The 21,547-nt window shown below is 48.1% G+C and overlaps 1 protein-coding gene across 4 annotated transcripts in view; it reads left to right on the forward strand.

Annotated features, from left to right (window-relative positions):
* The window catches only part of NCOA1 (nuclear receptor coactivator 1), a 137,945-nt gene that overhangs the window by 26,675 nt on the left and 89,723 nt on the right, over positions 1-21,547 (forward strand). For 3 of the 4 annotated variants that reach the window (XM_072331337.1, XM_072331338.1, XM_072331327.1), the window contains exon 1: positions 15,522-15,655. The gene's annotated coding sequence lies outside the window, so the exon portion shown is untranslated. Of the gene's footprint in view, positions 1-15,492; positions 15,656-21,547 lie in introns of those variants that run through there. The other variant, XM_072331335.1, reaches the window with a different exon arrangement.

The raw sequence follows: 21,547 nt of genomic DNA on the forward strand, positions 1-21,547 counted from the left end.
TGCAGTGCTGACAGGATGTGTTGGCCTCTTTCTATGGGATGTGTTTGTGGTGAAAGATTTGGTGGCCAGCTATGGGTATGAAGGGTCAGGCCTGACAGAAAACAACCAATGAACAAAGCATGAAACAACCCCTATATAAACCAACAAAACAAGCCCAACCCCACAGACAGCAGCTTGGTGAGGAGCTGAAAGCAGTGTGGCTGGGAGGGCTGACTTTGGCCTTGTTAGCCCTTAGGGTTACCTGACTTTTTGGTGTGTTTTAGGTGGAGTACATTGATTGCTGGTGTTGGTCAGTGTTGATTGCAGGTATTGCAGGAGGGAAGATGGAAACACTTGAGATGAGACTTCTGAGTTGCTTTTGGTTCCCACCTAGAGAAAGGTTGATTCAACATAGGATGGGGAGAATTCAGATGGCTGGAGAAGGCCTTGAGGAAAAGATAACCTCAGCATGGTAGGGGGAATGTGGAAAATCTCAGGGTGTATCCTCATAGCTGGGCATTATATCATTTCAGACTTTTCCTCCTAGCTCCCATGCTATGTGTGATAGCTTGAGGTCCAGGAGGCAGCTTCTGCCAGCAGCACCCATGGTCCCTCCTGCACCAGCAGCCTCACGGTGCTCTGATCCAACAGTGTGTCATTGACCATAGAGTGCATCCACACAGAACGAAACAGAAGGAGAAATTAGTGAATAGTCTCAGCACAGCATTCCTGCTGCGGAGCCTCTTGTCTTGCCTGCTCGGTTTGCACAGTTCCATTACATCTGCATTACTACTCCCCTGCTGAACAGACCTGCTAGGATGATTTCATATTCTTTTAAAGATGTAAAGTCTTTGAACAAGCCTAGAATTACGGTGATGTCAGGCTGCATTTTCATTATAGCTCTCATACTTTTTTCCCCCCCCCCCTGCAACACAAGAAGTCAGAAGAGGGTAAAGAGAACATATTCTTGGCGGCTGAAGCGCTCGGCAATCTGGAGTTATTTATATGTTTGGAATGCAGAAGAATGCAATCGTAAAATATTAATACTGCTTTATAAAACACAAAGCAAAACTAGTTTTAATGCCGAGCAAAAGAAGGAATTGAGTTAAAAGACACCAAAAGGCTGAAACAAGGATGTAGATGGAGAAGCCGACAGGAAAACCGATGTGGTGGTGGAATGGCATCTCCAAGGGGTCGAGCACCTGGAGACAACTTGGGATGCCCCAGGAGCTCTGGTTCATTTGGAGCTGCTCGGGGGCAGGATCTCTTCAGCTCATGTTCTTCCGCTCAGCACTAAACAAATATTTGTGCTCGTGTTTATCATCGTGTTAGAAAATTCGCAGCGATTCTGTATCATCAGTAATAGTGCTTTTAAGTAGATTATGTGATGGTGTTTACACAGCCTGTTTGTCCTGGAGAATTGGTTCTGTCTCAGCCAGGCTCCGCAGCAGCGTGCTGCTCGGCATTCTGGCCTTCTGACTTTGGAGCTCCCAAGCCTCGTTCAGAAACGTCATTTCCATATAGTAGTTTAGGTGATTGCATCCAATCCCCTTTTTTTACCTTCCCCAGTCCTTGGCTGGAGCTCGCCTCCATCTATGGGGGATGTGAACCTTTATGTTTAAAGAATTCATAAATTACTTCTTGTGCTCGAAGCCTAAACTGACAAGGATTCGTATCTACACTTGTGTGAACAGGGGGAAAAAATTGCAAATTCTTCCACGGAAAAAAAATAATGTTTTGCAAACAACTTGGGGTCAAGTCAGCTGATCTGACAGGCTCATTGCCTCCTTTGGTGTTTAGGATTGGAAAGCTGTAGGCTACTCTTTGTAGGATGGTAGCGTGGAGTCTTCCACTTACACATGTGACCATCCTGCAGCTGGAAATCCATGAGAACACCTCAGGGGTCGACAAAATCCACTTGAAAGAAAATTATATAAAATGCCGTAGAATGAGGAGTTTTCACTGTGTTTTGCTTTATATCTCAAAAGATCATACATCTATTTCTGCGGACAGGGAGAGAGATGCCAGTTTCAGCAGCTTGGTTGGAGAGCCTTTTGGGGGAAAAGTGCTTCATTTTGGGTAGGTGGTTCAAATTAGAAGTTGTTTGTGCTGAGGGGCAGTGAGGCACAGGCTGCCCACTGAGCTGTGGGTGCCCCATCCCTGGGGATGCCCAAGGCCATGGATGGGGCAGCAAGGACCAGAGCTTTCCAGTGTGCCAACCTGAGTCTTTTTTCTCATGTGGAGGAGGTTCATAAGCTGGGAAGTGTTAGTTGGGTTGCTTTAATGGAGGCAGCCTGTACACAAATATTAGCGTTACAGAAATCTCAGGCCCGTGTTTAAGAACGCATTTGTTGGACGTCGCTTCTTGCTGATGTCAGTTTGTTGTTGTCCAAGAAATTAAACAAATTCTCAGTTCTTGACCTCTGCTCTTGCAAGAGAGGTCTCTATCTTTGCTTGATCTCAGCTTAATTCTCACACAATTAATGAAACATCCATTTGGGCCTGGGGCAAATGTTCTTCATTTCATCAGTTGGCTAAAGCAGGGCTGTTGGCTGCAGTTACATCTGCAAGGAGAGTTAACAAGTTCCAGGCGCTCGTAGCGAGCCGCCATTTGCAGGGTATGCATGACTGTGAAACTATACGGCCTGCATCCTGTGGTTCCCATGTTCCTGGCCGTGTGTTTTCTTGGGAATCAGATTTGGACGTCACCCTTTCATCATAGAATCACAGAATGGCCTGGGTTGAAAAGGACCACAATGATGATCTCGTTTGAAACCCCTCTGCTATGCGCAGGGTTGCCAACCACAACCTGATTCTATGAAAAGAATGAAAAGCTCATTTGCTGCGTCACCATGGACAGAACCCAACGTTTTTAGGAGGTGCTTCCAGTCAATTTCGGTGACTCTTAGGTGCTTTCAAGCAATTCCATTTGACGTGTGCTGACACTGTGCCCCCATGCAAACACCTCTTTGTATGGGTGATGCTGAGTTGTGTGACAAAGCCTCGAAGGAAAGAAAAAGAAAGAAGGAAAACCAAATGAATGCATCCCTTCAAACAGAGAAGCATCCTTGGAATATTTGTGTATTTGTTGGTGTTTTCCCTGGCTAGATATTTTTAGATCCCTGTGGTGTTTTGATCACAAGGAGCTCTTGTTTAGGATTGAGCTGAAAAGAAAACAACTGTGACTGCCTTGGACGCCATGATACACGTCACCAAGATGATGTCTTCATCGCAGCATCCCAGGTTTGCAATTATCCAAGTGCCTCTTTGGGATTTCAGTAGTCTTTAATGCATCTTGGCTGTGTGCCCTGTTAGGGCTGAGCCATTGCAGATGGTGCGGAGCCCGTGGGTGTGCGGACTGGGTGATCCCACAGCCATCCCAGTGAGCATCTCAAGGTGGGGCTGGGGGATCCCCCCCACATCCGCAGTGTAGCACGTGCCCATCTGCACAGCTCTGGGGTGCTTCACCTTCCGTGTTAAGAAACGATTCTCTCCAACCCAGAGATTAAGGTGCCTCTGGCACTTTTAGGAAGATAAGACTGCAAATAACAGGGGTGTGTAACTCATTTTCTGTCTTTTAATTCCAGTCCCAGTCGGGTGGGACTGAGACCTTCCAGATGAACTAGTTGTCTGCCCTGCCTTACACCTAGGGGGATTTTTTTAATGCAGGGTACAGGGGAGAGAAAGAAAGGTCACTGTGTGGGTACCAGAGGGGCAGGAGGATGGGAGCTATCAGGGTTTGGCTGTTCTGGGCACGTGAAGCAAGGCAGGGCTGGCTGCTGGATGGGATAGGTCCAATGTGGTGGTCACGCTGCTGTTTTATCTTGCACTGATGGAGCAGCTGATGTCCGAGCTCTGCTCTTCCATCATGTGTTGGCATCCCCCGTGAAATGACATTTCTCTTTTTTGATAGAGCTTTTGAAACGTATCTCAGAGGTGTTGCTTATCCTCCCCTGCTCCGGGCCCAACAAACCAAGGGACCTCAGCTCCTCCTCCCACTCCTTGCCTCTACGTGCTTCACCATTTCATAGCCCTCCTTGGGATGCTCTCTGACAGCTTTCTATCTTTATGCTGTGACGCCCAAACTGTGCCCAGTGCTCCAGCTGAGGCCACGCCAGATTATCATTTGAGTGCTGTTGCGTATCTCTTACTGATACAGATACAGCCCCAACTTCTAACAGCTGACAATATCTTCAATCAGTGGCCGTCTCCTCCACTAAAAGGATAAGATTCTTTTCTTACAGCCTCAAATTCGTGCTATCACTTTGCTAGCTGTCAGTATTAGCTCGATGTTTTATACAAACATCTGCCATATCTCCCATTCTCTAGCACATTTTGTGTAAACTGTAAAAGTATAAAATTAAGCTTTGCTTTAAGACTTAATACATAATGTATATGAGCAGAAAAACAGCGGCTAATGGTATGAAATACTTTGAGGCAATGATGGAAAAATCTTTTAAATGCTTATAAATGACTTTGGAAAAATAAGTGCTTAGTCCCATCCAGTCCTTGGTAACTTGCATGGAAGTAACCATGGAAATTTCATGTATAAAGCTCATCTCCACAAGGCTGGTTTTAACAGCGTCTCTTGCTGCAGTCCAGTGCTTAGCAGCTCTTGCTGGCATGTGGCAGGACGTCACAGTTGTCCATTCACATTCTGCATGTCTGAAAAATAAAAATCAAATCACAGGATCACAGAATGGCCCAGGGTTGGAAGGGACCTCATGAAGCTCCAACCCCCCACCACAGGCAGGACCATCAACCTCCACATTGAATACCAGCCCAGGCTGCCCAGGGCCCCATCCAACCTGGCCTTGAACACCTCCAGGGATGGATGGGCATCCACAGCCTCTCTGGGCAGCTGTTCCAGCACCTCACCACTCTCATAGTTAAAGAACTTCCCCCAATATGCAACCTAAATCTTCCCTCCCTCAACTTAAAGCCATTTCCCCTTGTCCTGCCATTATCTACCCTTACGAAGAGTTGACTCCCCTCCTGTTTATAGGCTCCCTTTACATACTGATAGGCTGCAATGAGGTTACCCCACAGCCTTCTCTTCTCTAGGCTGAACAAGCCCATCTCCCTCAGCCTGTCTTCATAGGAAAGGTTCTTCAGCCCTCTGATCATTTTTGTGTCCCTCCTATGGACCCTCTCCAACAGCTCCCTGTCTTTCCTATATAGGGGCCCCCAGACCTGGACACAGTACTGCAGATGAGGCCTCACAAGGGCAAACTCCCAAACCCAACCCACAGCTCGGGTTGTGTGATAGTCCTGCAGCTTTGGCTGCCGATAAATGAAAATCTTCCCACTGAAATGAAACACAGATGCCTTCCTCTGCGCCTGCTGACGTTCTGAGAACGTGACCAGGAGTTGGCTGGCAGGGGTGACAGGGGTTGTTCTCAGCCATTGAACATCAGGAATGCTTGGCTTTGCAGGTTGAAGGCGAAAGAGATGGAAGTCCAAATTGCACAGAACTCCTGTTTCGACTTCAGCCGCTGGTGTTGCTGTACTTCACGTGATCTGTTTTTGCTGCAGAAAGATCTCTTTCCTCCGGCTGCAGGAGCAGCAGCTAACCCTTTGATTAGCCATCTGTTAGCATTCCCGTCGTTTCCAGCTCTGTGACAGTCTTTCAGAGTCGTTTGTGTAGGAGACACCGCCGCTCTGCAAAGCGGAGCCAGCAAATCGCGCAGCGCTGAAGGGAAGGTGTTGGTGTCGATAATTCTCATTTTGCACCTGCAGAAGCTGAAGAAAGTGCAAGCTTGCCTGGCTTCCCATGCCTTCCTTCTCTTTTAAGCATGTGCTTTGATTCGTTTTGCTGCTGCACAGGCTGATAAAAACCTTGCTGGAGCAAGGACCGGTGCTTACTTCCAGGCTTGCTGCATGGAACACGTGGTTGTTTGTTTGGATAGAACTGTAGTGTTCTCTCTCTTCTGCCGATGTTTCTGTCTGGTGAATGGCAGTCACAGTGCTCTCCTACTATATCAATACTCTTGGAACAATGTGCAGGGAAAGTATAACGTGTGCTTTGGTCGGCATGCACTTTTTGTGCTCTCTTTCTCGTTATCTGAAGGAAATTTGGGAAGGAGCACTAAGGTCATCCAGTCCAACCTACCACCAATATTGCCCACTGCCCACATCCCTCAGTGCCACATCCACACAGCTCTGGAACAGCTCCATGGATGGTGACCCCACCACTTCCCTGGGCAGCTGTGCCACTGCAGCACTTCTCCTTATGAGAAGAAATGTTTCCTAATACCCAACCTGAACCTCCCCTGGTGCAACATTGGTCATTCCTTCTCATCCCAACCGTAATTACAGACTATCAGAATTGATGGGCTGAATGGAGGAATTACCAGCCACATTCAGGGCTGTCAGAGACCTTGGGTTGCTCCTTCCTTCCCCATCTTTGTGTCTTCTTCCTGAATATCCTCTGTTCTCACTGTGCTGCTTTTTCTGCTCAGCAGCTTTTAGGAGGAGGGTCTGCAGGCAGAGAGCCCTCCCTTCAGCTGGTGGCTCAGAGATGTGGAGATGCACATGATGTGGGCTTGGAATGGATATTGGATGTGACACTTGCGAATCCTTAGCTGCGCCATTTGCTTGTCAGAAGAGACTATATCAAATCCTGCCCTCACTTGGAGATGGCAGGGAGTTTTTCCAGCCTATACTGAAGTTTCTCCATAGAATCATACTGAGCTGGAAAGGACCCACACAGATCATCCTGGAATGGCTGCCCAGCGAGGTGGTGGAGTCACCATCCCTGGCAGTGTTCAAGAAGCGTCTGGATAGGGAGCTAGGAAATATGGTTTAGGGGATTCCTGTAGGTATGAAGGCCTCTAAAGGCCATACAGTCCAACTACCCTGCAGTGAACAGGGACATCATAGCTACATCAGGTTGCCCAGGGCCTGATCCAGCCTGGCCTTGAAAGTCTCCAGGGATGGAGCATCAGCCACATCTCTTGGCAACCTGTGCCAGCACCTCACCACCCTCACTATAAAAGGCTTTTTCCTTATATCCAACCGAAATCAGTCCTCTTTAAGTATGAGAGATGATCTGATGTGGTCTGACGGTGGGTGTCAGCAGCTGGGGCTGCCCACGGGAACCCACTGCTCACCGTTGCAGCACGGTTGGTCAGATGGCAAAGGTGAAATACTGACCAATATTCCCAACTGGTGCTGGGAATCAGAGCCAGAGTTTTGAATGAAGATAAATTTATGGCAGCTTGAAATTGCTGATTTTTTATTATTATTATTTTTATTTTTTTGGTTGGTTGGTTTGTTTTAAAGAAAAAGCTTAAATAAATAAGAAGATGTACTGGAACGTGTTGCCCATAGAAGCAGCCAGCCCAGGGCAGAGGGAGCAGAGCTCCATGGTCTTTAATGTCCCTTCCAACCCAAGCCATTCTGTGATTGTGTGTGAAGCTTTCCACTTAACTACAGCTCTTCTGTATAAACACAGGTTCTCTATTCTCTTTATTAAAGATAAACCTTTAAGTCTAAGGCAGCAGCGAGGCACCAAGCAGACGAGCACCCTGTCTGCAAAGCTTGGGCTCCGTGCCCTCCCTCAGCCTCTGGTACAGCACAAGGCAGAAGCTGCTTCCCAGCCTCACTCCTTACCTGGAAGCCTTCTAGAAGCATTCTTACAGCTTTAAGCAATTTAGCTTTTGATAAAATCTCAGCTTTTCTTTTTCCCTCCAAGTGCTGCACTGAAATAATTAAGCAGGGTAAACCCGCGTTTTAAACTGCTTGCACACTGTTATGTTTTAATGTGTAGGAACTCAGCAGTGATGAAGGTTTTGCTTTTTTGGTTTTTTAGGTTTTTTTTTTTACTCATTAGAATTCTCACAACCATCTCTTCACTACTGAATGTTCTTTCTATAGTCGTAACTCCTTATTCCTATATTCCACGTCGTGCGATTCCTTAATATATGGAGTTATAATCCCAGCATAATTGTTTTTGGAGTATTAATATGCTTTGTGTTATCTAATCGGCAGTCGGGGATTAGAGTCAGCACGGTGCTCCTGAGCTCATACCCAGGCTGTTTATCCGAGCTATCTGCATTGTATAATATAATCTCAGATGTGAGTAATGGGGGCAGAGAGAGCCGTGCGGCTTTTCACATCTTGGAGTGCTGCTTGTTACTGAAAGTCATCTTTATTTCTTTTTTTCCCCTCCATCATCCCAATATAACGAATCATTAAGGAATGACACTTAAGAAGTGTCAGAGAACATCCTAGAATTATTTCGTCGGCTTTGCTTCTTAGTGAAGCCTTTTGAGTCAGCTTCCCCGCAACCTCTAAATTGCTTTTGGATATAACGAACTCTGCCACAGTTTGGATTCAATAAAGATGATGAGATACAGATCAGAAATCATGGGGCCGTGGATGGGGATGTTGATCCTGTAGAGATGTGTCCACTTCATAGAATCATAGAATGGCCTGGGTTGAAAAGGACCACAGTGACCATCTGGGTTCAACCCCCTGCTATGTGCAGAGTCACCAACCAGCAGCCCAGGCTGCCCAGAGCCACATCCAGCCTGGCCTTGAATGCCCACAGGGATGGGGCATCCACAGCCTCCTTGGGCAACCTGTTCAGTGCGTCACCACCCTCTGGGTGAAAAACTTCCTCCTTATATCCAACCTAAACCTCTCCTGTCTCAGAGCACTTTGCCTTTTCCACTTGGGCTTACGTAGCTGCCACCATAGCTCCCTTTCCTCCTGCTAGATGAAGGCATTGGTCTGGTGTGAAAGGAAGGGGCAGATGTAGCACTCAGGGATGTGGTCAGTGAGCACTGCCTGTGGTAGGTGGACACTTGCACTGGGTGATCTTAGAGGTTTTTTCCAGCCTTACTGCTTCTATGGGCTAAAACTATTGCAATCTCTGTAGTTCATGTACAGTACCCTTCGTATATTCTACATACAGTACTCATTGCCATTAGATGGTTATTATTATTGTTTCCATTCGAGTCATTGTGAAAGAAAGCAAGGCAAGAACATCTGTCCCATGGTGTTGGTTATTAAGGTCATTTTAATGAGGGAATAGGAAGAAAGGAAACAGTTTAAAGAACAGCATCACATCCTTGCAGTCCAGCACACAGCTGTTGGTGGTATCACAAAGGATCGATGCCCAGCATTGCTCTGGGTGTAGCTGGGCAGCCTGGTCTGGTGGTTGGCAACCCTGCACACAGCAGGGAGGGTTAAAACTAAATGATCACTGTGGTCCTTTTCAACCCAGGCCATGCTGTGATTCTATGATAGCTGTGCCACGGCGGTACCCATGCAGCCCCAGTCATTGCCATTGAACAGAGAGAGAGAAAAACCAGAGGTAGAGAAGAGCAGCAAGTCAGGCCCACGTTGCTCAGAGGAAGGTTGTTCTTTGCAGGAGAACTCTCTGATTAATGATTTTTTATTCTCTTTTTGAAGTGTGGTAGCAGCTGGTTTTGTTGGAACGGGGAACTTGTGACAGCTTAAATTCCACTTTCAAACATGCGCCTTCTTCGCAGCACATGGAATTAGCATTTGCAGAGCTCTTCAGACCGGTTATTCTCTTCCGTACGAGGATCATCTCTGCTAGATTACTTAGAGATAGCTCTAAGTATAGCCCTTTGGAAAGGCACTGCAGTTTCAGCCTTTCCAACGAGCTGACATCAGGAAGGCGAGCAGTTATCACCCTTTGGCATCCGTGACAAAATAGTTTGCAAATGACAGTAGGATCTCGTTGAGATAGCTGTTGGGTTTGGAGGAAGAGGAGCCTGAGCAGTGCAGGGGTATTAAGCTGCGTCAATAACTATTTGGTGCGTATTTGGCTGGAAACCAGATTCATCCTAATGAGAGAAAATGAATATTCTGGGAATGTGGAAGTTGTTCCAAAAAATCAGGGCGATAGCTGAACTCACAGGGCTGATTCAGCCAGCGAGGGAGGAGGAAAGTCTGATCTAATCTATATCAGGAAGTTATTAAAAACTAATACGAAGTGTGCAGTTAAAGCAGTTAATGACTTGAGAGTTCTTGGCCATAAATCTAGTGGTTCTTTGGACCGGGAACAAACTGTGCACTAATTTGGCAGTTAATAGCAAAAGGCAGTGAATGGGCACCCAGGCTGCTGAGCGCTGTGTGGATAGGAACGTGCTTTGGGTTTTGTTGGTTGGGGGACTTTCACCTCCCCCCCTATTCAGGCACACTTCTGCTTTCAGCCTGCCTGCAGCTGAGCTTTCTGCATTAATTAGTGCAGTTCCTGCTGTCGGGCAGCTCCAGTGCTGCTCTCTGACACCTCATGGTTGGCACTATCGGGGTTTGGAGCCCAGATTTCTGCAGTTTAAAGAGCAAACCAGAGTCCTGCTGGGTGCGCTGGAGGGTGAGGTGGGGGGTTAAGGAAAGGTTCTGCCCCACAGGGCTGTGGGCATGGAGCAGCTCCATATGGCAGTGGGCACATCCCTAGTGTTGGAGCTCAGGGGGTTGGGTTCCATGACCCTTGTGGGTCCCTTCCAGCCCAGGATATTCTATGGTTCTGTGATTTGGAGCATTCCAGCTGGGTGAAATCGGACAGTGCAGCAGCTTTATGGCAAGGTACATTCATGGGCACACTGGTCGTGTGGAGTTCTGCTGGAAGATCTTCCATGCTCCCACCAGCTCGGGCTGCCCAGGGATCCATCCAGCCTGGCCCTGAGCTCCTCCAGGGATGGGGCACTCACTGAGTAAAGGGCTTCCACCTGCAGCCAGCCCCAGCCGTGCAGGGTTGGTGGCTCAGGCTGTACTGGGTTTATGGGAGCTCTTGGTTCTCTGGGTTCCGATCGGTTCCTGGGTCTGTGTCTGTAACAGCAGGAGCAATCTGCAGATGTAACTTCAGTAATAACATCACCCGTCGTTATCGATTGGCTTAACTAACAAAACCAATCCATTTCTCCTTCAGATTTCTTTGAAAACACACTTTGCACTTTCTGTTTTTCATTTAAAGCCCCGCAGTTCCAGCTAGGGCAAGTAAGATCCCTGCACAACCTGGCACGTGTTCAAAAACCTCACAAGTACAGAAAGCTGTTTATTAAACTTCCTCATGGGCAGATAAGACGGCTCACTTTACTGGAACAAAGTTAATATATTTGTTGTTGTTGTTGTTGTTGCCTTCTTAGTTGTGTAAAATTAGGCTTTTCCAAATACAGCGATTGTTTTTCTGACCTTTTAATTGGTGACAGTTAACTGGCAAGCAGATCCAGCCCTCTTGCAAAATGGTTTTTCTCTCCCTTCTCCTGCAATGCTTATTTGGTATCGGGCATAAATCAGGCAGCGGCACATGACGAATTAGATGAGGAGAAAAAGAGGCTTTCCAGATATGTAAAAGCGTTTCTATATTATGAAGAAAATCCAATTTAAAGGGCACCTGAAAGTAAGTACGTTCAGGGGGAAAACAGTGAGAATTAGCATTGCCTTCAGGCTGCTGCCTGAGTGTCCTGAATACCCCTAAAAGGAGGCATTCACATTGGTCCAGCAGCACAGAACTGTGGCATCATGGAATCGTTTGGGTTGGAAAGCGCCCATCTGTGAACCCAATCCTGCAGTGAATAGGGACACCCAGAGCTCCGTCAGTGCTCAGAGCCCTGAGCAGCCCAACCTTGGGTATCTGCAGGGATGGGGCACCACCACCTTGCTGGGTGACCTGTGCCAGTGCCTCTGTGTGTGTGTGTGTGTGCCAGTGCTGCAGTAAGGCTTTGTGTGCTGCTGCCAAAGGGAGCTGCGTTGGGGAGCTGTGTGCATTTGCTCCATCATCGCAGTGGTTTTTCCCCCAAAGTTACTTCTTTGCAAGATGTTTGCAGCAAACGGCAGCTCTGCATTAACAGCCTCTTTCTAACAGTGCAGCCTCCAGAGGGACGTGAGAACTGTCTGACACTTCCCCAGCTCTCCGGCCCCCGATCGTTTAACACCTCCTGGACTCTCTCAGCCAGAGATAATTTCCATCCCGCTGCTCCCCGACGGTGGATCTTTGCTCTTTGCCTCCTCAGTCCTCCCTGTACTCTCACAGACTTACAACGTGCACAGCATCCTGTGGCAGGGAGCTGCACGGCCGTGCCGGGTTGTGTGTGAGGAAACCGCTGCCTCTTGGTTGGGTTTTAGACTTGCCACCTGCTACTTTCAGTTGCTGCTCCCTCATTCTTGCACCAAGCAGGCAGCTGCTTGCGTGAAGCTGCCCTTGCATCCCTTCTCTGCTACAGCTTATCTGGCTTGGAAAGAGGGCATCTGGCCCTAGCTGCAAGTTTGCACATGATGATAAAGATGTGCAAGGCCTTTGCTCGTAGTCACTTTGGTGAAGGATGCAGACGTTGTGTCCTTTACCAATTGCAGCTGTAGGAGCCGGAGTGAATTGGAGGTGCAGTGGCTTTTGCTCCTGACCTGCAGGAACATGAGTAATGTAGAGCACAAGGGCTGGTTCCTCTGGGATTTCAGCCCGAGCACCTGATTAATGATGATCTGGTTCTATTTTATGACTTGTTACTTGGCCAATTATTAATCTGTTTAATGTATTCCGTGTTACGTAATGCAATTCCAGTTACTTTGGAAATGATACTTTGCAAAGTTAAATGATTTACAGAACTCCAAGTACGTTGCATCAGAACTGTGAGGGTTTGCAGGCAGTCTTGCAGTCCCGATAAAAACACACAGAACTGATCTGTGTTGATAAACATCAGTTATTTACATCCAGTGATTCCTAATCAGAGTTTATAGCAGCACATCCCTGCACTGAATGCTCCTTGTTGCCTGCTCGTCCTCCAGGCGTTTAAAATCTTGGTACAACAGCGTTTCTTTGTGTTCTCAGATCTACAAATTAACTCTTGCTGAGCAGTGCTTGAGTTCTCCAGAGGATTTCTTATGCAGCTTCATTAGAACCCCTGGGATACAGGGGCCAGGGTCAGGCTGGATGGGGCTGGGAGTGCTGATGGAGCTGTGGGTATCCCTATTCATTGCAGAGGGGTTGGACCACGTGGCCTTCAGTGGTCCCTTCACAGAGTCCCTTCCAACTCTGAGGGTTCTATGAACCCTCCCAACTTAAAATGACCAGCTCTGTTGGCTGTTGTTTCACATCTGTCTGAAATGCCATTTGGAGAAGATGTTTCTGTATCATCCTGTGGCTTGACTATACCATCTGCTTGCTTTCTTAATTAACAACCAGCAATATTCATTGCATTCTTCTGCTGTTCCTGTAATACTGTCGGTAGCTGCTCAGATTCATTTCGGGTGCATTTTAATATGGGAACAGCTGACTTGTTCTCTCTCATGTATATCTCTCTATACTAATCTGATAGTTGCTTTCAGTTTCATCAGAGGCAGCTCGAGGTGCGTATAAGACAGGAGCAATCTCCCTTGTTATCGGTAGGAGCCTGATTTTCCCCCAGCCACACACCTCGCTCTAGGGATGTAGAAAGGCATTCTCAGTATTTCCATAGGTATTCATGCTTTTTGCATTCTGGGGCTCCCTCCTTTTGAATCAACCCATCTATTTATCCTAAGGGTGGTGAAAAAGGCCTCCCACCATGCTGAGGATGGAGGGTGTTGGTTTGGGTTTTGCCCCAGTGAACAAATTTGGTTGTTTCGTGACTAAATTGCAGTGAGTGACCTATAATAGTCTTGTGTTGCTAATGACGGATGGCATTCTAATGACTGCATCCATGTAGTTTCTTTTGTAGTAGCAAGAGAGGAATGAGTCGGAGGCAGTGATTGTTCTCTCCTCAGGTGCTTGTATTTGGAGCCCTGAATTTACCCTAGTAAAGCTGTAACCCTGTGAGTGGAAGAGAAAGTGAGAAGAAATACCTTGGAGGTAATTTATCCCACTAATGCAGACTCTGAAAGTGGTGGTTCCACGGGGACCAAATCTGATCTGCCTGCTGCCTCTTCCAGTCCCACAGCTGGCCTCACAGCTTGTCTGTCTGTCCTGCAAGTTGGGCTGTGTGTGTGTGTGACCAGCCTTTATGGTGGGTTGGCCATGGGCATCTCCATTGGGGCAGCATCTCCCATTGGGGCTACATGTCCATGGGGCCATATGCCCATGGGATATCTCCATAGGGAACATGTGGACTTACTGCTTCCAGACTGCAGAGGGTGCCTGCAATTGTGCACTTGAGTTTTCTATTGATTTTGAGGTTGATTATTCATAGAATCACAGAATGGTTGGGTTGGGAGGGACCTCAAGGATTGTGAAGCTCCCTGACGCATGCAGGGCCACCAACCTCCACATTGAATACCAGCCCAGGCTGCCCAGGGCCCCATCCAACCTGGCCTTGAACACCTCCAGGGATGGACGGGGCATCCACAGCCTCTCTGGGCAGCTGTTCCAGCACCTCACCACTCTCGTAGTGAAGAGCTTGCCCTTGATATCCAACCTAAGCTTCAACTTAAAACCATTTCCCCTTGTCCTGCCATTATCTATCCTTGTAAAGAGTTGACTCCCTTCCTGTTTGTAAGCTCCCTTTAGGTACTGGAAGGCTACAATGAGGTCATCCTGCATCCTTCTCTTCTCCAGGCTGAACAAGCCCAGCTTCTTCAGCCTTAATTAAGATTAATTGCATTGTGTGGATGCTTCCAAGAAAAGTTCCAGGGCAATATTGTGACTTGGGTCCCATCGATGGCTGTGCAGGGAGCGAGCTTGGCTGTAGAACCTGCAGTGCATGGAGGGGCTTGGAAACCATTTCCTAAAGCTCATCTCTGTAGTTGTTTTTCAATGACTTTTCATGAGAATTCAGGCCGTACTGAGTAATATGAAGAGTGCAGTTTTACTTTCCATCCAAGTAGCACGGCTGTGTTGTAACGAGCAGCATTTGGATGGAGAGGAATGAGGTGCAGACTGATGCGGCTGGCAGGAGAGAGGACAGCAGAAGCGAATGGACATGTCCATACCTCTTTATAGCGCGTGTGCTTCGGGGGGGAAGTTATGATTCACTCTCATCTCAGGTTCAGAGGCTGCGTCGCTATCGAAGGCGATGCCGCAGGTCTGCGGAAGAGGAGGGACTTGAGAAATCCCCTTGATCCGGATCTAGCTCAAAGCTTAGTAACAGCAGCAATTTACCATCCGCGCCTTTGTGAGGCACCGAGCGATCTAATTATCTCTGTGTTTTATGAGTTCGGCGGTGGTCTGCGGGCCTGTTTGCCTGTAAACACCAACTGTAATTTTCTGGTGCTCGTTTTTATCTCCTCGTTGCGTAGATGCTGTCTCGCTCCGAGATGTGCGCCGTGTTTTTCTGCAGGGCAATCGTTACTCCTTAGGAGTGGCGTTGGCAAAGAGGGAGGGGAGAATTACAGATGCAGAGTGCTCGGCTCCCATTGATTTGATTTCCCCAAATAACTTACGGGGTGAGGAACCTCGATGAGTTCTTTGACAAAGAAGTAATAATAATGAAAACCCTTCACAGTTTACGGCGTTGAGGTCAACGAGCTATTAGCGGCGCTGCTGCAAATTAGTCGTTGGCCTTAACTCTGCTGTTTTCCCACTTAAAATTGCACTTTTTGAATTACAAACTGTCCTTTCCTTGGCAGGATTCAGGAATCGGTGCTGGGCCCCTCTCAGAAGAGTTCATGTGCAGACTGCCCATGGCCGGCCGATGCCCGCTGAAGCCCTAAGACCCTGTTGGTTTGCTGTTTAACCACCTGAAGAGTCCAGTTTTTCCCATGAACCATCTTTCACCTCTGGAAGATAGAGGTAAGGTTTCAGGTCTTTGTTTCTTTCTTTCCTCTGGCAAAAAACGGTTTCAACCCGTCACGGGGGTGGCTTGTGCTGGAGCACCTCTTCATGTGGAATTAATTACTGACGATGCTGAAAGCAAAAGTCACCGTTTCTCTCTCTCTGTCCTTGGCTTTGCCTGGGTTATTTTCCATACATGTGATGTGCAGTCAGTCTGCCTTACGTTCCTGGCTACGAGAGTTGCTTTAAAAGCTCATAAAGATGCAATTACTGCCCTAATCAACCGCGCTTTCTCAATCCGTTTTGCAAAATGGAATAGCTAATTGCTGCGGTGACGGAGCGGTACGCAGAGGGTTTGTGCTGAGCAGTGAGATGAGGTGTGTAAGGGTTACGTTGCGAGGTGGCTTGCGGTGCTCGTGGCTTCTGATCAGGTGAATCGAATCCAGAACCTGAGGACTGGAAAAGTCCCAAACTTGGGAGATGGGATTGTGTTATGGTGAGGGCTGATGTGACTCGGAGAGCAAGAAGTGTGCGCTCAGCATCCTCGTAGCGCTTAACTAGCTGATGCATGTAACAACCTGAACGCTCCTGTGGCTTGCCCACAGCCGGCAATATCTTCAAGGAAAATTGTTGTAATGGAGTGGTAATTTGGAAAGACAGTAGAATATATTTAGAAATGAACAGAATGGTAAAAGCAAGAGACAGTGAGAGGCTGGGCTGGTTGCAGCTGCTTTATGGCTGTGGGTCCACAGCTTCTCCCCTGCACAGCTGGGAGTGCTTGTTCCTGCAGACCAGGAGTGGGAAACCTGCATATTGCACCGGGCAGTTGGCTTTAGTTAGTGCAGAAATGACATGCATCACTATGGCTGCTTTTATCTGATGGGTTTTATATTGCTGGTACAGTAATTCTCCCTCTGAGTGAGCTGCTGTTGCTTTGGAGTGGGACCTGAGTTTGGCTGGAGTGAAGTGGAAAGCAGAAGGTGATTCTGTGCTTGGCTCTGCCTCCATGGGGTGGGACAGTGGCAGGAATTAGGCTCGGCTGTGACAGTGGCATTGTGTTGGTGTCACACATTGTCACCATCGGTCCCCACGCGTCTCTTAAACACTGAGGAGCCAACACACTGGGAGGGCTGCTTCTGGTTAATGACTGAGTTTTGCTGGTGGACTCATCTGATTAACAAACAGGTGAATTCATGATTTTTCATCACAAAAAGCTCACCTTTCTCTCTGTACATAACAGCTACTTTTGATTGGAGGTGGGGAAGCCATATCGCAAGCAAACAAAAAACGGAGCTCTTGCTGCTCTTGAGATTTCTTTCTTTTTCTCTCCAGCACCTGAACAGACCCAGCCTGTGGCAGGGTAACCTTGCAGCTCGGTGTGTAGGGGTGGGCTGCCTCTGCTTTCTTCCCTTTTGTTCCCCACCTATATCCCCAAGCACTGAGAGCAGGTAACACGTGCTTGAGCTGAGACAGCTCCGAACATCAGCATGGCAGCTGCAGCCCAGCCAGGGGAAGGGGTGAATTCCCAACTGTGGGATGTACTGCGGGGAGGGAGGGCTCCGGGTGGATTGTAATTGAGGTGCTTTGGATTTCCCCTAATTTAGGGGCTGACAAAGTAACCCCTGGAATTATATGTGTGGGGAGCATTGCCTTCATCCCACCTGGCACCTCCCATCCGTTTCCTTTTCTCTTTTTTCCCCTACCTACCATATGAAATTTCATTCTTTCCTTTAGCAAATGGACATTTGGGCTTTGTATTAAGTTAGTTAGTTGATCTGATGGAGTTCCCTTCCCCATTATCCCGCAGTGGGACTTTGAGATGTAAAACTGTAAATACTCTAGTGGAGCCGCTGCCTCCCCACCCAAGCAGTAGGTCTTTGCTGCGTTGAAACTCCCTCTTTATTCCTTAACGATCATATTCATTCCACTTTAAATAGATTTCCTGCTGTTAACAAGGTTTTCAAGCGTGGCAACACTTCACAAAGCATTTCTCTGGTGAGATGTTTGCAGGAGATGCAGCCTCTGGTTACCATTGGGAACGGGAAGGTGATGGCAGAGCCGGCAGTGACAGCACTCCCCTTTCTGGGTAGGTTCAGAGAGTGATGTTGTTTGAGCCCTGCTGATGGAAACAGATGTTTGCAGCCCCGTGGAAAGAGCAGCTCCCAGGTCTGTCCCTGTTGCTTGCTGTTTGCGGTACCTGTTGCGGAGGTGTCTGCACAGTGCTGCAGATAAAAGCTTTCAGGAAAGATCTCGTGGGATTTGAGGTGTCTGCTGCTGACTTTGGCTCCTCTTTGAGAAGAAAGAATGGTGCTGCTATGGGAGCTGGTTGTAGTTTCACACCCGTCCTCGTTTTTGCTTGTAAATGATAGGATGGCTTAGGTTGGGAGGGATCTTAATGACCATCCAATTCCAGCCCCTAATAGTTCAGCAGTCAGTTTGGGTGCTATATTTATGCAGGAAGTATTTGGGACACTTATGGAAGAGGTACAAAGAAAAACGTTTGAACTTAGAATCATAGAATCATTTGAGTCGAAAGGGACCTTTAAAGGCCATCTGGTCCTACTGCCTGCAGCAAACAGGGACACCCACAGCTCCATCAGTGCTCAGAGCCCCATCCAACATGATCCTGGGTGTCTGCAGGCACCCACCACCTCCCTGGGCAACCTGTGCCAATGCCTCACATCTAAGTAAGGGGTTTGTCATCATGCAGTTTCTGCTCAGATCCAGGTGATTTCTTTGGCCATACTCAACACATCTGCTGCAGAATCCCTGCCCAGGTCTGCGATGTCACCGTCCTGCTGCTGTCACCACTAATGTCATGAAGTCCTAGCCAATAGTCCCCTTTGCACACAGGGCTGCAATGGGAACATCACCCAATGCTGGAGCTGCTTCTGCAGCGATCAGCTCACCGTGACCCTTTGCATCACTGCAGCCTTCATACAAACAGTTACTCTTCTTGATGATCTGTGAAGCTCAATTCATTGCCCTCGTGCAGGTAGGGCCGGCGGTGCTGAGGAGATGGGCTGCAAACACAGTGGTGCACAGGCTGAGCGGGATCACAGTCAGCATCCAGCAGGGATGGGAAATGATGCCGGGCATCTTAATGGCTTTTTAGTCTACTGGGTTCTCTGCTGCCCTCAAGGAATCTCTGCTTCCTGGGCAACAAAGATGATGTATCATTTAATTGAAAACCACACTCAAGTGAGCCCCGTGCGTTTTCAGGGCTTAACGATTTGCTGTTCTTTGCCTAATGCAGTATTTGCTGCACAAGCCCTTCCTGTGGATAGAAGGTTATAAAGCGGTACCGATTTATTTTCTCCCGTTGTTTCAGCTATTTTGGTAGCTCTTTCTTGGTGCTGTCAGCTACGTCACTGACACTCTCAAGGGCACCTCTTTGGTGTGGGACCGGTTCTCTCCATTAGAAATTCTGCATTCCTTCTGTTCCAGCATTACCCAGTGATTGGTTGGATCACGTGGAGTTCAGCATGGAAGAGTTTAAGGAAAAGACCAGAGAATCACAGAGTGGTTTGGGCTGGAAGGGACCTTAAAGATCATCCAGTTCCAACTCCCCTGCCACGGGCTGGGTGCCCCCCACCAGTTCAGGCTGCCCAGGGTCTGTCTGTGGTCTTGGTCACCTCAAGGGATGGGGCACCCACAGCTCTGGGCAGCAGTGCTGGGGTCTCACCGCCTTCTGAGTAAAGAATTTCCTCCTAACATCTAATCTAAATCTCCACTTTGAGTTTAAAGCTGTTTCCCTTTGTTCTGTCTCTAGCAGACCATGCAAAAAGTGGGTCCCCTTCCTGCTCACAAGCTCCCTTCAGGTCCTGGAAGGCCACAGTAAGGTCTCCTTGCAGCCTTTTCTTCTCCAAGCTGAAGAAGCCCAGCTCCCTCAGCCTGTCTTCATAGGAGAGGTGCTCCAGCCCTTTCATCATCATTGCAGCCCTACTGTGGGCCTGCTCCAGCAGCTCTGCATCCCTCATCCTGTAATGGAAGCCCCAGGCTTGGGCACAGCACTCCAGCTGGGGCCTCATGAGGGCCGAGCAGATGGTACACACACACCCCCAACCCCCACCCCTCTGCCTCCCCCCTTAAAGTAACACAGACTTAGGTGAGTGCATGTCCTGCTGGGTATGACACGTCCTCAGGGCACACTGGAATTGTCCCCATCTGGGAGAGCTTTCTTTCTGCCACCTTGAGGTTCTGGGCTCTGTTGGAAGGGGTGAGGATATACAGAATGGGAGCACAGGGCCTGCAGGATGCCTTCCCTCCCCTTGCTCTGTGCAACAGCTTTGGTGGAAGATGCGGCACAGCAGGAAACCTGGAGAGGAGTCCTTTTATCTTCAAGAAATAACAAATAAACCTGCTTAGAAGCGCCTTTGTGTTTGTTTCGGTGCTTTTGATCCTCCTTTGAAAGAGGACAATTTGAAAGGAGTTAAGCCCTCAGTAAGGAGCGCTCATGCTTTCAGTTAGAGGCTGTTTTCTTTTCCCCCCCCCCCATTCACCACTAAAATCGTAGGGCTGATGCGAGTTGTGTAACCACTTGTCAATAATTCAGGGCGAGTTAGATCTGTTTCTGGTAAACTTTCAAAAGACGAACACAAAACCCCAAACCCACTGCTTGGCTGACAACAAGCGAGAAGAGTTTCTCTGTTGTTGTTACTTCCTTGAGGAGCTGCTTTGCCCGTACGCTTTGCTCGGTGCTCAGCTCCGCTCCTGCTCTTTGCAGCAGAAGGGTTGCACTTAAAAACACTCACGCTGCCATCACACACCTTCTTTCAGATTGCGGGGAGCTGCTGCATCCGTGTGGAGGAGGTGGGAGAAGGGGCCAAAATGTGAAGCATTTCCTGGCCGTACTGCCTGCGTATGGCTTTCAGTGGTGGTTATTTACTGGTGAGTCAGGTTGGGAGCTGAAACAGTGGCATCATCCACAGTGGTACGTTCCAAGAACCAGAAATGCTGGTAAATAATGTTGATGACAGACGAGTGGTGGGGGCACACCGCCCATGGGATCCTGGTCATTAGGGATGCAAATGTGAATTCTGTTCCTCTTTGCTACGCATTCCTCTGCTATGTGCTGTCCTTGCCTTGCCGTGATGGTGCTTAGCAAATCCGAGCGTGCTGCTGGCTGTGTCCAACATGAGGTGAAACTGAGCATCCACAGAGAGCGTGGAGAAATTGCTGGCCTCAGTGGTGCCATGGGATGGCTCTCAACTGGGGCTTTGGCACTGCTGTAACCCATTCGCAGGAACTCTTGCCTATAGGTGAGAAGGTAAGCAATGCTTTTCAAATAACCTTTTTTCCCTGTATATTCCCGTCACTTGCTGTCCTCCTGATATTTGCTTCTCTCTGGGAGTGCTGAGTTAAGGGTTAGGGGAGCGTTGGCTGTTGCAAAGAGGCACAGGTGTTACTGCAGACTCCTCATCAGTGCTTTTTGCTTTCATTTCCTCGAGGACCTCAGCATCCCCTTGCAGATTTCTGTAGTCTCCCGAGGTCCATAAAGCCCTGGCTTTAATGTGCTCCCTTTACCTTGTTCTTTATACAATGAAAGGCTTACATTTGTTTAATGGAGCCGTCACAAATCCCAGCTACAGATGAGAGACACTACGTATATTAAAATATATTTTGAGAAGTGAAAATGAAATTCGAAATCAAAGGAAAATTGCCCCGTTGCTTGTTACAGTTCATCTCCAAACGTCACCTGGGAGGAAGCATCCTCCTGTTAGAAGCGTGAAGGGTTTGTTAAGAGGGGACCAGTCCTATCTGTGCGGGAATTCTCCGCTGTCTTAAGCCCAAGTGTGAAGAGCGGAAAGGCAAACTAATTAGCAAATTTTAATAACAAAGTAACAGTGTATCAGATGGATCGTGTGTCTTTTAGCTTTTTGGATTTACACAGCCGAGCAGTTTCTGCGT

Source organism: Excalfactoria chinensis, chromosome 3 (assembly GCF_039878825.1).
Source record: "Excalfactoria chinensis isolate bCotChi1 chromosome 3, bCotChi1.hap2, whole genome shotgun sequence".
NCBI classification, from domain to species: Eukaryota; Metazoa; Chordata; class Aves; order Galliformes; family Phasianidae; genus Excalfactoria; species Excalfactoria chinensis.